At 32.5% G+C, this 13012-nt stretch overlaps 1 pseudogene; it reads right to left on the bottom strand.

Moving 5' to 3' along the window:
• Window positions 1-7952: 7952 nt before the first annotated feature.
• LOC112474497 lies at window positions 7953-8071 on the bottom strand (annotated as a pseudogene).
• Between the last annotated feature and the right edge of the window lie 4941 nt (window positions 8072-13012).

Here is a 13012-nt window from a genome sequence, read left to right as displayed (position 1 = left end):
CATCCTATATTTAGGGTGGGCCCTAAATCCCATGACAGTTTTTCTTGTAAAAGAAAGGAAGAAGGAATTCAAGACACAGAGGTACATGGAAAAAGCCATGTAAGGATGGAAAGGGTAGCATTATGCTGCACAAACCAAGAAAAGGAAGAGGCAAGGAAAGATTATCCTATAGAGCCTTCAGAGGCTTGATTTTTAGACTTCTGGTTTCCAGAACTGTTTAATAAAATAAATTTAATAGAATAAATTTGGATTATTTTAAACTGCCAAGTTTGTAGTCAATTTTGTGGCAGCCCCAGGAAGCTAAGACATGCCCCTTCTAACAGAGCAGAAACTTAGACAAAGAAGTAGCACAGGGAGTAGATGATATGCTATCATTCAGTCATGTATTCTTTAGATATTTATTGGTCAGCTAATAAGTACTAGGGCTAAAACATGAACAAAGTAAACATAGTTCTTTCCTTCAAGAAATGTTCAATCTTGCAAAGAAAAGAGACAATAAATTAGTGAAATGAAATAATTTTTATGACAGAGAAATAGAGAATTATGGGAGACTAAAAGAATAAGAAGGACCTCTGAAAGAATAAGCAGTATTGACATTCAGATGTAAAAGATGATTAAGAGTAATCAAATGATGAATTTTGGGTGGAGATGTGTCAGAGAAAAGTGTGGTGCTAACATTACAGGGAAGAGAGTGGAGAAGACTCTAAGTGAGAGAAAAAGAGAAAGTGTGACATTTTAAGGAACTAAAAGGTGCCCACTTTTAGTTCCTTAAAATGTTGCTTCATGATAGAGTGGAAAGGGAAGCTGGAAAGGTACACAGACTCAAACCCTAAAAGGCCTTGCAATCCGCCTTAAAGAGTACAAGATTTATCTTCATAGCAATGAGAAGATGCATTAGATTTCTAGTTTTCTAGGGCTGCTGAAAAAAAAGTACCACAAACTGAGTGGCTTAAAACACAAGAAATGTATTGTCTCACACTTCTGAAGGCCTGAGCCTGAAATTAAACTGTCATCAGGGCTATGCTCCCTCTAAAGATGCTTGGGAAGGTACTGTTCTACACCTCTTTCCCAGCTTCTGGTAGCTACAGGTTTTCCCTGATATGCAGATGTAGCACCTCAATCCTCTGTCTTCCCATGACATTCTACCTGTGTATCTTCACGTGGTCTTCCCTCTGCGTTTGTCTGTCTCTGTGTTCAAATTTCCATTTTTCATAAGAACACCAGTCATTTGAGATTAGGGCCCACCCTAATTACCTCATTTTTATATTATTACCTCTATAAATATCCTATTTCCAAATAATTTCATATTCTGAGGTACTCGTGGTTAGCACTTCAACATATCCTTCTCTGGAGGACACAGAGAAACAATAACAGAAACAATTAGAGATCTTTCAATAAGAAAAGATAAACTATTGTATTATTAAAAGATGACTGTAACTATAGAGAATTCTGACAATAGAAAAAGTAAGAGTGAATGAAAGGTTAAAATTAAGTGGACAATTCTGTGAATGAAAGAAGATCAGAAGTTCCTAGCCTTGTTTTTTTTATATAATAGGACGCTGCCCCCAAGTTAATACCTAAGTCTTCCTTCTTATTCAAAGACCTATCTTCAATAAATAAATAAATGAATGAATGAATAAATAAATAAATAATAAATGATAGCAATGCTTCCTCTAATTACAAAACAAATATTTTTATGAATGCCAGTGATTGCTAAGTAATATGCCTATGTGGAAGGGAGGGAGAGAAAAGACAATGTTATCTACCCTACGAGTATCACTATAGTCCTTAGCTTTATTTTCTAACAGTATAAGAATTCTCTTCCCTTGTAGTTTATCAACAAAGTTCTTTGGTTCAATACCCTAAATATATTCTAAACTCAAAGCTAGCTTAACCAATATATTAACATATAAAACTAAGTCTAAAATGTGACTAAGGAAAACTAATTTCTCCCACATGATTTTCTCACTCAAAGGGTTGTAAAATTTCAAGATTATCTTCTCAAAGGTAGAATGCATTTTGGATTAATGTCAGGTCACTTGCCATTCAGTTACACATAATAAAATGGTCATTTTCTGTTTGTATTAGTATGTGTATGTGAACTAGAGGATATTACAATATTCAAGGAGTAGACACAAATGCACATCCATGTTATGGAAGTGTCCAATTTATAGGGACATAATGAAATGTGTGTTTTATGAAGGGCAAGTGAATTTTCTCAAGGCTTTTTCTTAAGGGAATTGTGTCTGCTTGAAAGAATACACTCAGAAAGCAAAATCTATACTGTTCTACAGCAGACACTATAAAAATGCAAATTAAGGTTGAAACATGCCTTATTCATGAATTTCTTAAAGTATTGAATTTGAATCTTTAAAAAACACAAAGCAAAAGATGGTTTTTATTTAAAAAGCCAAAAATAAAATATGTATTTAAAGGGATAAATTATACATAAGCATGATTTATAATTTATTGCACATAAAATTTTTATCAAAGAAACAAGGTGAGTGGTATGTATGCAAATAGAGGGATGCAAAATAAACACATTTCCATAAGCTGTGCACCAGAAGAGGAAGGGCACTTAACTTACATTAATTTTCTCTTTTAAATGTGGCTACAATCCAAATATATTGTTAAATAGTAAAGTTCAAGGTATCGCTAACACTAGAGATGTTGTTTTTTTGTATTTTGACATTAAATCAAAATATTTTGCTTGAATAGGGATACTTTCTGTTTTGTTTCACATAATCTAGTTAGTGGTAGCAACATGTGCACTTACTAAGTCTTTAAAGACAATTTATTTTCCGTTTATACTGTTGTTGAGTTCTGGTTCCTTCCTGACCTTTTTCCATAGGTGTCTCATCTTTGACAATCCTACATATTTAATAGTCAAAGAGAATATCAGAAACATAAAGCATGTTTAGATTTTCTAATTCACTACCCTGGCCTTTTAACAAGAGCCTTTGTGAGAACTAGGTAAACCTCTGTGTATCTTTCCACTTTCAGTCTCCTCTTCAGCCTTATGATAATGAAAAAATATAGCCTGTATCTGTGTCTGTTAAAGAAAATTATAACCATAGTTCAAAACTTAATGGACTATAGCATCAATTCAGATTTACTCAGGGTTAGTTATTAGCTTCAAAGAATCAGTTACATTTATTACACTAGCATACATTCATTTTGACAATCTACGGTAAATAGAGAACATAAACCATTAACTGTTTTAAGATTTTTATTTCCTTCTATCACAACATGAGTAATTTTCAGGATCTCAAACACATTATAAAGAGAATATAACGTGCATTAAAAAAAATCTTTCTTGAAGTGTGCTTATCAAATTCTCTTGTCTTCAAAGGGTATGTTGCACAAGAAAAGTATATATTCCATTCCAAACCAAAGATGCATTAACTGCTGCTAACTTTGTACATGAAAATAGATGAAACTTAGAAATTGTCTCTAAGAATTGCATAAATTATAGATCAATGACAATAATAGAGAAAATTTATCTCCCATGTAGTGAATTCTGAAAAGAAAAAGAAGAAACCAATTTACAGAGCCATTTCTAATGCTTATTTGTAAGCATTATTTTTAGTGTTTAATCTAATCCTTTTTAAAGCTTAATCTGATTGTTCGTATTCTTTTCTTGCTTTATTGTAGTCAAATATCCAGATAATTCTCTGAATTAGGCCAATTTTGTAATTTGACTGCAATGACATTTTAAACACCTGGTTTCAGATACTATATCTCACTATCCTCACTAATTCATTTCACTTTATCATACTGCCTGAAATTTTACCATAAATTAACCTATTAACACTTATTTCACAATGCTATAATCTCAAGTTATTAGTTACGTATTAGTAAGTCACTTGAACAATTCTCTGAAATTGAAGAAGTGAGACATTTGATGAGAGAGGACAAAATAATTCAATAGCTTGAGAGTATATTGGGAATGTGAGTAAGAATGGAAACTGAATAAAAGCTGTATGTAGCAGAATGGAAGAATGAGGGTACCAGGCATCTGAATATTATGATATGATGAATTCTAGAAAGTTGGATAGCAATACAAAATGGAGTGGACAGTGCAAATACTACATTATGTTTAGCATCAACTTTCTTCCACATGCATTTATTTGACTTATTCTTAGTAAACTCTGCTTAATACCAACTTGTACTTGTATAAAACCTACTTTCAATCTTCTCAAATTTCTTTAGTTTTATTTTTCTGCCTTTTCAACATTGCCATCAATTTTTGTGTTATTGGTCAATTTACTATAGTCCTTTAACTTTTATTCACATGTCATTAATAAGAATGATGACCCTAAGTATAAAAACTGAGTAGCAAATGTGGTCTTTTATGTCATCAATACTCTCCATAGTAAATTACAAGAGATAATATTTTAAACAGGTTTGTGTTGCTTAGTTTCAATTACTAAATAATCACCTTTTCCTTTAAGGAAATCTTGCAGATAGGAAGATAATACTTATAATACCTAAGTACTATAGTTCGAGAGATTCTGGTAAGTATCTCTTCTCTTGAAAAAAAAAATTTGCATTTTAATTTCTACATTAAGTAATCCTTTCATTCTATTTAACATTACATTGGAATGTACTCTTTTTTAGAGCATAGTTATCTGTAGAGGGATGATGATGACAATGGCAAAGAAGTTGATGGTAATATCTGCTTTGAGTATCCCTAAATTATTTACAAATGCTTTTACCTACATCATTTTGTCTCATCATTACAACATCAGTATGAAGTCAGCAGAAGTCTTGTTACACCTAGTTATAAATAAGCATGTCTCAGAGTGATTAAAATGATCTGTCTTAGCAAATAATATACATATAAAGCAGAACAGAGCTTAGGCCATTATTTGATATGCTACTACAAGGTCCTCATTAACTTGATGGTATGTCCAGATATCTTAAAGTAGAGAAAGAAACGGTTGAAAAGCCATGATGTTTAGTTTTGCTAGTAACTGAAAATACAAAAAGGACATTGAGAGAGGAGATACATCAAAGATGAATTTTACCATCTTTTATATTTTACTCAGACAAGTATTTTTGATCTTTTATAAAAATGTAAGAGGGAATATTAGTTATTGTATTATAGTGTAGAGTTTTATTGAATCATTCAGCTCAATGCTTTATTGTGATTTTCCCCAGTATCTCTGAAAGGTGACCATTTCATCTCTACATGGCTTCAATAATGGAAATCAGCCCAGCTCAAAACATTTCTAATTATTAGATAGTTTCTTATTAAATTGAGAAAGTATCTGTTGTTTTTGTTCTAGCTCTACTTTCTGGAGATAACTGAAAAATTTTAAACTTTCTTTGATCAGTGTAGGAAGTTATCTATCTCCTCCAGGCCTTCTCTCAACAAGGCTGGAGGATTTCAAGCCTCATACTTAAGCTTAACCAATCAAATAGCATCACGGAAGCTTTATGTGGCCTATCCAAGAGCCTGACTTCAGTATCCCATCACAGATACTTTCCCTGGATTCTGTGCTAATTCATTAGTCAGATTTTTCTAGGAAAGTGTTCAGTAACAAACAATTTCCAAATTTTAATGTTCTATCAAAACAAAGGCTTATTTATTCCTCACATTATACTTCAGCTGGACATCTGTAGCAAGTCTTCAGCTATGTTCCATATGTTCTACTTTCTGGAATCCAGACTGACGTGAAGTTTCTGTTTTGTTCTCATGGCAAAAGGAAAAGCAGAGTGGCTGAACCTCTTAATAGCTCTTAAAACTTCTTTCTAGTGTCATACATGTCACTTAATCTTGCATTCTATTGGCTGAAGCAAGCGAGTCACATGGTTAAACCTAAAGGAAAGAGCACTCTTCTCACAGGAAAGCCCTGCAAATTATGTGGCTCTCCCTCGAAGAGGATTATATATCTCTATAGGTGGCTATGTGACTGCAGTGCCTGCCTGTGAGAGATATACTTTAAATGTCAGAGATTATTTTTCTGATAATTGAGAACAACGTATGATCTTACCACAGTTAGGAATTGTCAGAAAAAATAATTTCTGACATTTTAGGTATCTTATTGATAATTTCTGGCTTTCCTGCAGGAACTCACCTATTTTCACTTTAATTATGTTGTTCCCTCTGGGCAATCTAAAACTCAGCTGAAAACATCTGTGACTAAAAGACATTTTTTGAGCAAAGTTGTTATTTGATGGATATAAATTTCAAATTCACAATGTTTCCTGCTGGCATAATCTTATATTTGGACCCTAGTGAGTCATTGACTATGTCCTACTCACTAATCCCTCAAGCCTTAATACTTGCTACTTCTCTCACACATAACAATTAGCATATACTCCAATACTTATTTTATTGGAGTGTTTCAAATAATACCTTTCTCTCATCATCCTAAGTAATCTTTACTATGCCTACATTCCCTTAAAATATGATTCATATAGCCAGACATAAAGTAGAAGAGAGTAAGTTCATTTTATTTCCATACATTCTATTTTCAGAATGCATTCCAAATTCATTAGTGATCACTGTATAGACTAGTCTTATTCTGTATACTATTTATTTTCCATCAGTCATCCTAAATTAACTGGCTGAAGTCATAGGTTGTATTAATTTGTATCAGTCTTAGAGTTATCCAGGACCTCAAAATCATTTTTTACATAAAATAGCATTCATTCATTGATTTTAACTTAATTAATAACTGAGGTTAATTTTGTTTTTTTTTCTTTTGAATATATTCGACTAAGTGTGGAGTCTTGCATTAGCCCTTAAATTTCTTGTTTGAAACTTGTTTGAAACTTCAAACTTAGCAAGATATTTTTTTTTAAGTTTATTGGGGTAACACTGGTTAATACAATTATATAATTTTCAGGTGTACATTATAATTCGACATCTATATATTCTATTGTGCGATTACCACCCAAAATTCAGTTTCCTTCAGCTATCACCTATTTGATCCCCTTTACCGGCTACACTCTCCCCCAAACTCCCTATATTTGACCCTCTTTACCCTATCTACCTCTTCCCTCCTCCCCCACCCCCTACCCTCTGATAATCACTAGTCCATTGTCCATGTCCCTGAGTCTCTGTTTGTCCTGTTTATTTGTTGCTTTTAAGTTTATATCTCACATGTAAGTGATATCATGTGATTTTCTACTTTTTTCAGTCTGGCTTATTACGCTTAGCATGATTATCTCAAGGTCCATCCGGGTTGTTGCAAATGGCAGTATTTAATCTCTTCTTATGGCTGAGTAATATTCCATTGTATATACGTACCACAGTTTCTTTGGCCAATCATCTATTGTAGAACACTTCGGTTGCTTCCATGTCCTGGCCACTGTGAGTAGTGTTGCTATGAACATCAGTGTGCAAATATCTTTTTTGGATATGGATTTTCATGTCTTTGGGGTAAATACCCAGTAGAGGGATTGCTGGATTATATGGTAGATCAATTTTTAGTTTTTTCCATACTGCTTTCTATAGTGGCTGTACCAATTTGCAGTCCCACAAGCAGTGTATGAGGGTTCCTTTTTCTTTGCATCCTCTCCAACATTTGTTATTACTTGTCCTGTTGAGTATAGCTATTCTAACAAGTGTGAGATGGTATCTCTTTATGATTTTGATTTGCATTTCCCTAATAGCTAGCAATGTTGAGCATCTTTTCATATATTTGTTGGCCATTTGTATGTCCTCTAGGAAAAGTGTCTATTCAGGTCCTCTGACCATCTTTTAATTGAATCTTTTTGTTGTTGTTGTTATCGAGTCATATGAGTTCTTTGTATATTTTGGATATTAGGCCCTTATTGGAGGCATTGCTTACAAATATATTTTCCCATTCAGACTGTTGTCTTTTTACCTAGTTGACAATTTCTTTTGCTGAGGAGAAGCTTTTCAGTTTGATGTAGTCCCATTCGTTTATCTTTAGCAAGATATTGATTGATTGATTGATTGATTGATTGATTTTTTACACCTACAGCCCCTGGTCTTCCTAGATGGTCTCCCATACAAATACTAACCAGGCCCGACCCTCCTTAGCTTCTGAGATCAGATGGGATTGGGCTTGTTCAGGGTAACATGGCCGTAGACTTTTAGCAAGATATTTAGAAGTCAAATTTTGCATGCAATAAATTAACTACCCATCTAGATTTGTGTCACTCTCAAATAAGATGACCATGACTTCTGTGTGCTCAAAAGAGCCATTGAATAGAACTTTTTTTAAAGAACAGAGCTCTAAAACATTGTTCAAGTCTTTATTGTAGTAGACAATGATTCATTAACCAGCAATCACCTGTTCTTCAATCCAAACTCCTTTACTAGCATCTAGTGTGTTTCTGCATCTTATCCACAAAGATACAGTAACCGAGTTGCAAGGCCTGTCAAGCTATAATCATCCTATCTGTTGCCAGAATTAGTTTTGTTGCTCTAATAGCCACTATAGATATTCCCTCTCTTCTCCTTGCGGTCCATGTGTTCTTTCCAAAGCTGTGTATACACTTAGTGAAAGAAAAATTGTTCAAATGCTCACGAATTACCTTGTTAAATGCATTGCCCCCATTCATATTTATCATGTATAACTTCCTTTAAACTACCAATCAGAAATGAAAATGAGATTAGTCTATAATTAACTCACAAACCATTTATTTAATAATGATTGAATGGGACTTTGATTTTCACCCTCCTGATGACAAATACGGATGTTACTGTCTGTTAACATTTCCCAATCCTTGTCAAATTAATGATACTTTTCATAGTTTTATTTATTAACTGGAAATTTTTTAACTGCCCGATTAGAATCTAAATCACCACATCACAAACTAATATTTTTTTTTATTCACAAACTAATAGTTTTCTTCACAAACTAATAATTTTTTTTTAATTTACTAGAATTATTTGTGATGAAATGCAATTTATTTCATCTATATTTTCTCCAAAGTATCAAGTACTTCTGTCCTAGTTTTATAAATGTTGTTATCCTCTCAAAATACATACAATATACTCAGAATCCAAAAAAGCATATATACCCAGAATAAAAGACAAGGCATTGGTATATTGACCAAAGTTTTCTGGGAGTAATGGTAAACATGATAAGTCACTCATAACCAGACAACTGAACATAAATAGTTAGCAAAGGCAGTTAAATGGTATAGTCATACAGGTAAAAGATGACCATCTAAGAGAACAACAGCAAAAAAAAAAGAAGAAAAAAGAGAAGAAAAGAAAAGAAAGAAACTATACTGAAAAGACTAAAACAAAAGAGTAATAGGACAAGTGCAAGCAAGTTATAAGTCCCTATAGCCAGACCTGCATAACTGAGCTATTTACTCAGAAACCTATGGAGATTTTGGGTGACTGCACTTTCTGTTGAACAAGGTATCCTCTTTCAATCAAGACATGTTATCTTTATAGAAAAATTATAACTACTTTCCTGAACTAAACACAAAGATGTCTAATTACTCCTGGTTTCTGAGGACTTGAGTTAGTTAACATTAGGATAATTGTCTTTTTTTCTTTCTTCCTCTCTCCTAAAATTCTCTTTACTTAGTACTCTGTTAATGACTGTGGCTTGCCTAGGACTCAGATACTGATAGGTCAAGTGTTACATCTTTGCATAATAAATAACTTATAACTTTTTTTCTTTTCCATGACTACAAACAGTTGTTTTACAGATATAAGGCTTGTATTTTTACTTGTTTGCAATATATACATATGTGTGTGTGTGTGTGTGTACACACACATACATGTGTATACATATATACACACATGTACACATATATATACATATATACTTTCTTTTTATATATTACTGAATTACTATTAGTAGACATACTCATTCATGTCAGTCAACTACTTCATTGTAATATGGGTGCCCAGAGTATTTGCAATGTACTCAGTGTCTTATACCTCATACCTATGACATATCTATTGGGCTTTTATTTTTCACAAGAGCAAACGTTTTTAAAACTATTAAACTTTAAAATACTGCCTACTTTTACATTCCACTGATGGAAATAAGCAACATTTCTTAGAGCCATTTGGCAATACATATAAAAAAAAAACATTAAAAATTTGGTACAGCTGTGACAAATGCATTAAACTATATGGCAACTGTTTGAATTAAGAAAAAAGGAGCTGACTTAAGTAACCAGTGAAGTCTCTATTTTCTATTAGTTATTTCAAGTGAAATAACTAATGTTGTAACACTATGAGTGCAAGAAGAATTCTTAAAGAGAACTAAGAGTAATCACATAAGTTTTAGAAGGCAATTTTTAAGGAGATAGTATTTACAGTCTAAAAAGACTAGTGAATAATTCAATTAATTAGTGGCATATGTGATATTGTTACCCCATTTTTTCTATGAACCATGCTTTCAACTATACCAACAGCAAACCTAGATTACAGACAAAAAGTATGCTATTAATATGCAAAGAGTAAATGCAAACAAAGAACTATCATTCATTCAGCTCTTATTCTGAGTCATGAACAGTACAGCAAAGATATTATCACATTAATTTTCACAGAAAACAAAAATATCTAATGAGTATATATTGTTAATTATCTTCATTTTATTAAAGATAAAACCAAATTAACCAAGTTCAAACAAGAATAAACTGGAAAAAATATTTGAATTCAGATCTATCTCACTGAAAAACTCAAATTCTTAATCACTATACTATGAATATTTTTTATTAATCATAAATTCATCATTATATATATATATAGCTCTATGATGCTTTAAGCTTAAAAATCATTCCTCCAAACAAAATATTTTTTAAAGAATTACTTATCTAAACTCAAAGAATAATCACCCCTCCCATTCTTTATAAATATGTGATTATGTTAAAATGTAAAATTTGATTGAAAGATTTTTTTAATTTTTTTATTTCACTTTTTGGAGAGAACATGAGTCTATTTCATGGGGAAAGTTATGGGATGCTAAGATGAGATCAAGGTTCTGAAAGTCTCAATGCATGAGAATATGTTTTTTATCTGTAGGTCACTCCTTTGACAATCTCACTTGTTCACAGGCGTTAAGAACTGAGAATAACAACAACATCAATAACACCAGCTAACCTATGTTCAGTCATGACCATATTCTAGGCATTCTTCTATGAATTTTGCAGGTATCAAAATTTTTAATCCTCACAACAGCTCTATGAGAAAGATATTATTTTTATCATCCCAATTCTAAGGATGAGGGACCTGAGACAATGAGAAGTTTATTTACCCAAGGTCACATGACCAAGAAATGGCTGTACTGAATTCAGGTTAATCTAGTTCAGAGCCTTAGCTCTTCACATTCCACTGTTATCTTTTCTTAGTGATTTCATGAAGTTGTCTCAATAAGAAATTCTGGTTATTTTTATATACTCTTCTTATTTATTAATAATAATAACCCTTTTCATCACAATCATGTTCTAAACCTTACAAAACTTTTTCACACAAAGTTGGTCTTTTCTGAGAATCCCATGAGACAGCAGGATGAAAAGACATTAATGTGCCATTACATAGAGGAGGGAACTGAGAAAGTAAAGAACTTTCTTAAGAGCACAACATGCAGTAAGTGGCAGCCCCAGACACACGTTTTCTGGCTACAGGGAGATCTCTAAAACACATTCGACCAAATGTCTTTGATCCTTGCACTTCCCTGACCACTCAGTGATTTGGCCTTTCTGCAGAGCCAGTGCAAATTCAAAACAATGCAAATGATAACTGTTCATGTGTAGAGACCACTCTCTACAGTTTTATACCAAAATGCAAGGTGTAACTTTAGTGAGGTTACCTTGACCAGATGAAATTCATATGATCACACATCTCTGGTTCCCTGTTCACTCTCTGTTTAGATTTCCCCCACTACGACAGAACTTTGTTAAACTTCTGCTAAGCATCTACTCTAGCTTCAAATAAGGCAAGAATCATTATAAATCAGCAGAAACTTTTTATGTTATTTTTTATTTCTTAAATTTGATTTATCTCACTTGACAGGGAGGGTGAAGCTATCTTATTTCTGCTATTCTATAAACTATGCTTCTACTCATCTTTCTACACTGGACTTTCCTAAATTTCCTCTAATGTTCTATTTATTTTCTTATACATGTTTATTTTGCCTAGAATGCCTTTCCCTTCTTCACTTTGCTACCTTTTTTTAGTTCGTTTTTTTTTTTTTTTTAATTTTTCAATTACAGTTGACATTCAAGATTATATTAGTTTCAAATGTATAGTATAGTGGTTAAACATTTATATAACTTATGAAGTGATCCCTCCAATAAGCCTAGTACCTGCCAGGCACCATACATATTTATTACAACATTACTGGCTATATTCTCTATGCTGTACTTCACTTCCCTGTGACTATTTTGTAACTACCAATTTGTACTTCTTAATCCCTTGAACTTTTTCATCCAGTCCCCTAAACCTTCTCCCATCCAACAAACATCAGATTGTTCTCTCTATCCATGAGTTTCTTTCTGTTTTGATTGTTCATTTATTTTGTTTTTTAGGTTCCACATATAAGTAAAATCATATGGTATTTGTCTTTCTCTGTCTGACTTATTTCACTTAACATAATACTATTTAGATCTGTCTGTGTTATTGCAAATGGTAAGATTTCATTTCTTTGTATAGCCGAATAATATTTCATGTGTATCACTCCTTCTTTATCCAATCGTCTATCGATGGGCAGTTAGATTGCTTCTATATTTTGGCTATTGTATATAAAACGTTCTTTGCCTCTTATTATAGCCTTTGTTTTAAACTCTATTTTGTCTGAGTATTGCTACTCCAGCTTTTTAATTTTCATTTATATAAAATATCTTTTTCCATTCTTTTATTTTCAGTCTATGTGTGTCTTTGGATCTGAAATGGGTCTCTTGTAGACAGCATATGTAGAGGTTTTGTATTTTTCTTCATTCAGCCACCCTATGTCTTTTGATTGGAGCATTTACTCCATTTACATTTAAAGAAATTAGTGATAGGTATATACTTATTGCCATTTTCTTATTTTTTTTTTCTTTTTTCTTCTTAAAGAAG

The sequence above is a fragment of the Pteropus alecto genome, unplaced genomic scaffold (assembly GCF_000325575.1).
Source record: "Pteropus alecto unplaced genomic scaffold, ASM32557v1 scaffold239, whole genome shotgun sequence".
NCBI classification, from domain to species: Eukaryota; Metazoa; Chordata; class Mammalia; order Chiroptera; family Pteropodidae; genus Pteropus; species Pteropus alecto.
This window is presented reverse-complemented; position numbering and strand designations above follow the sequence as displayed.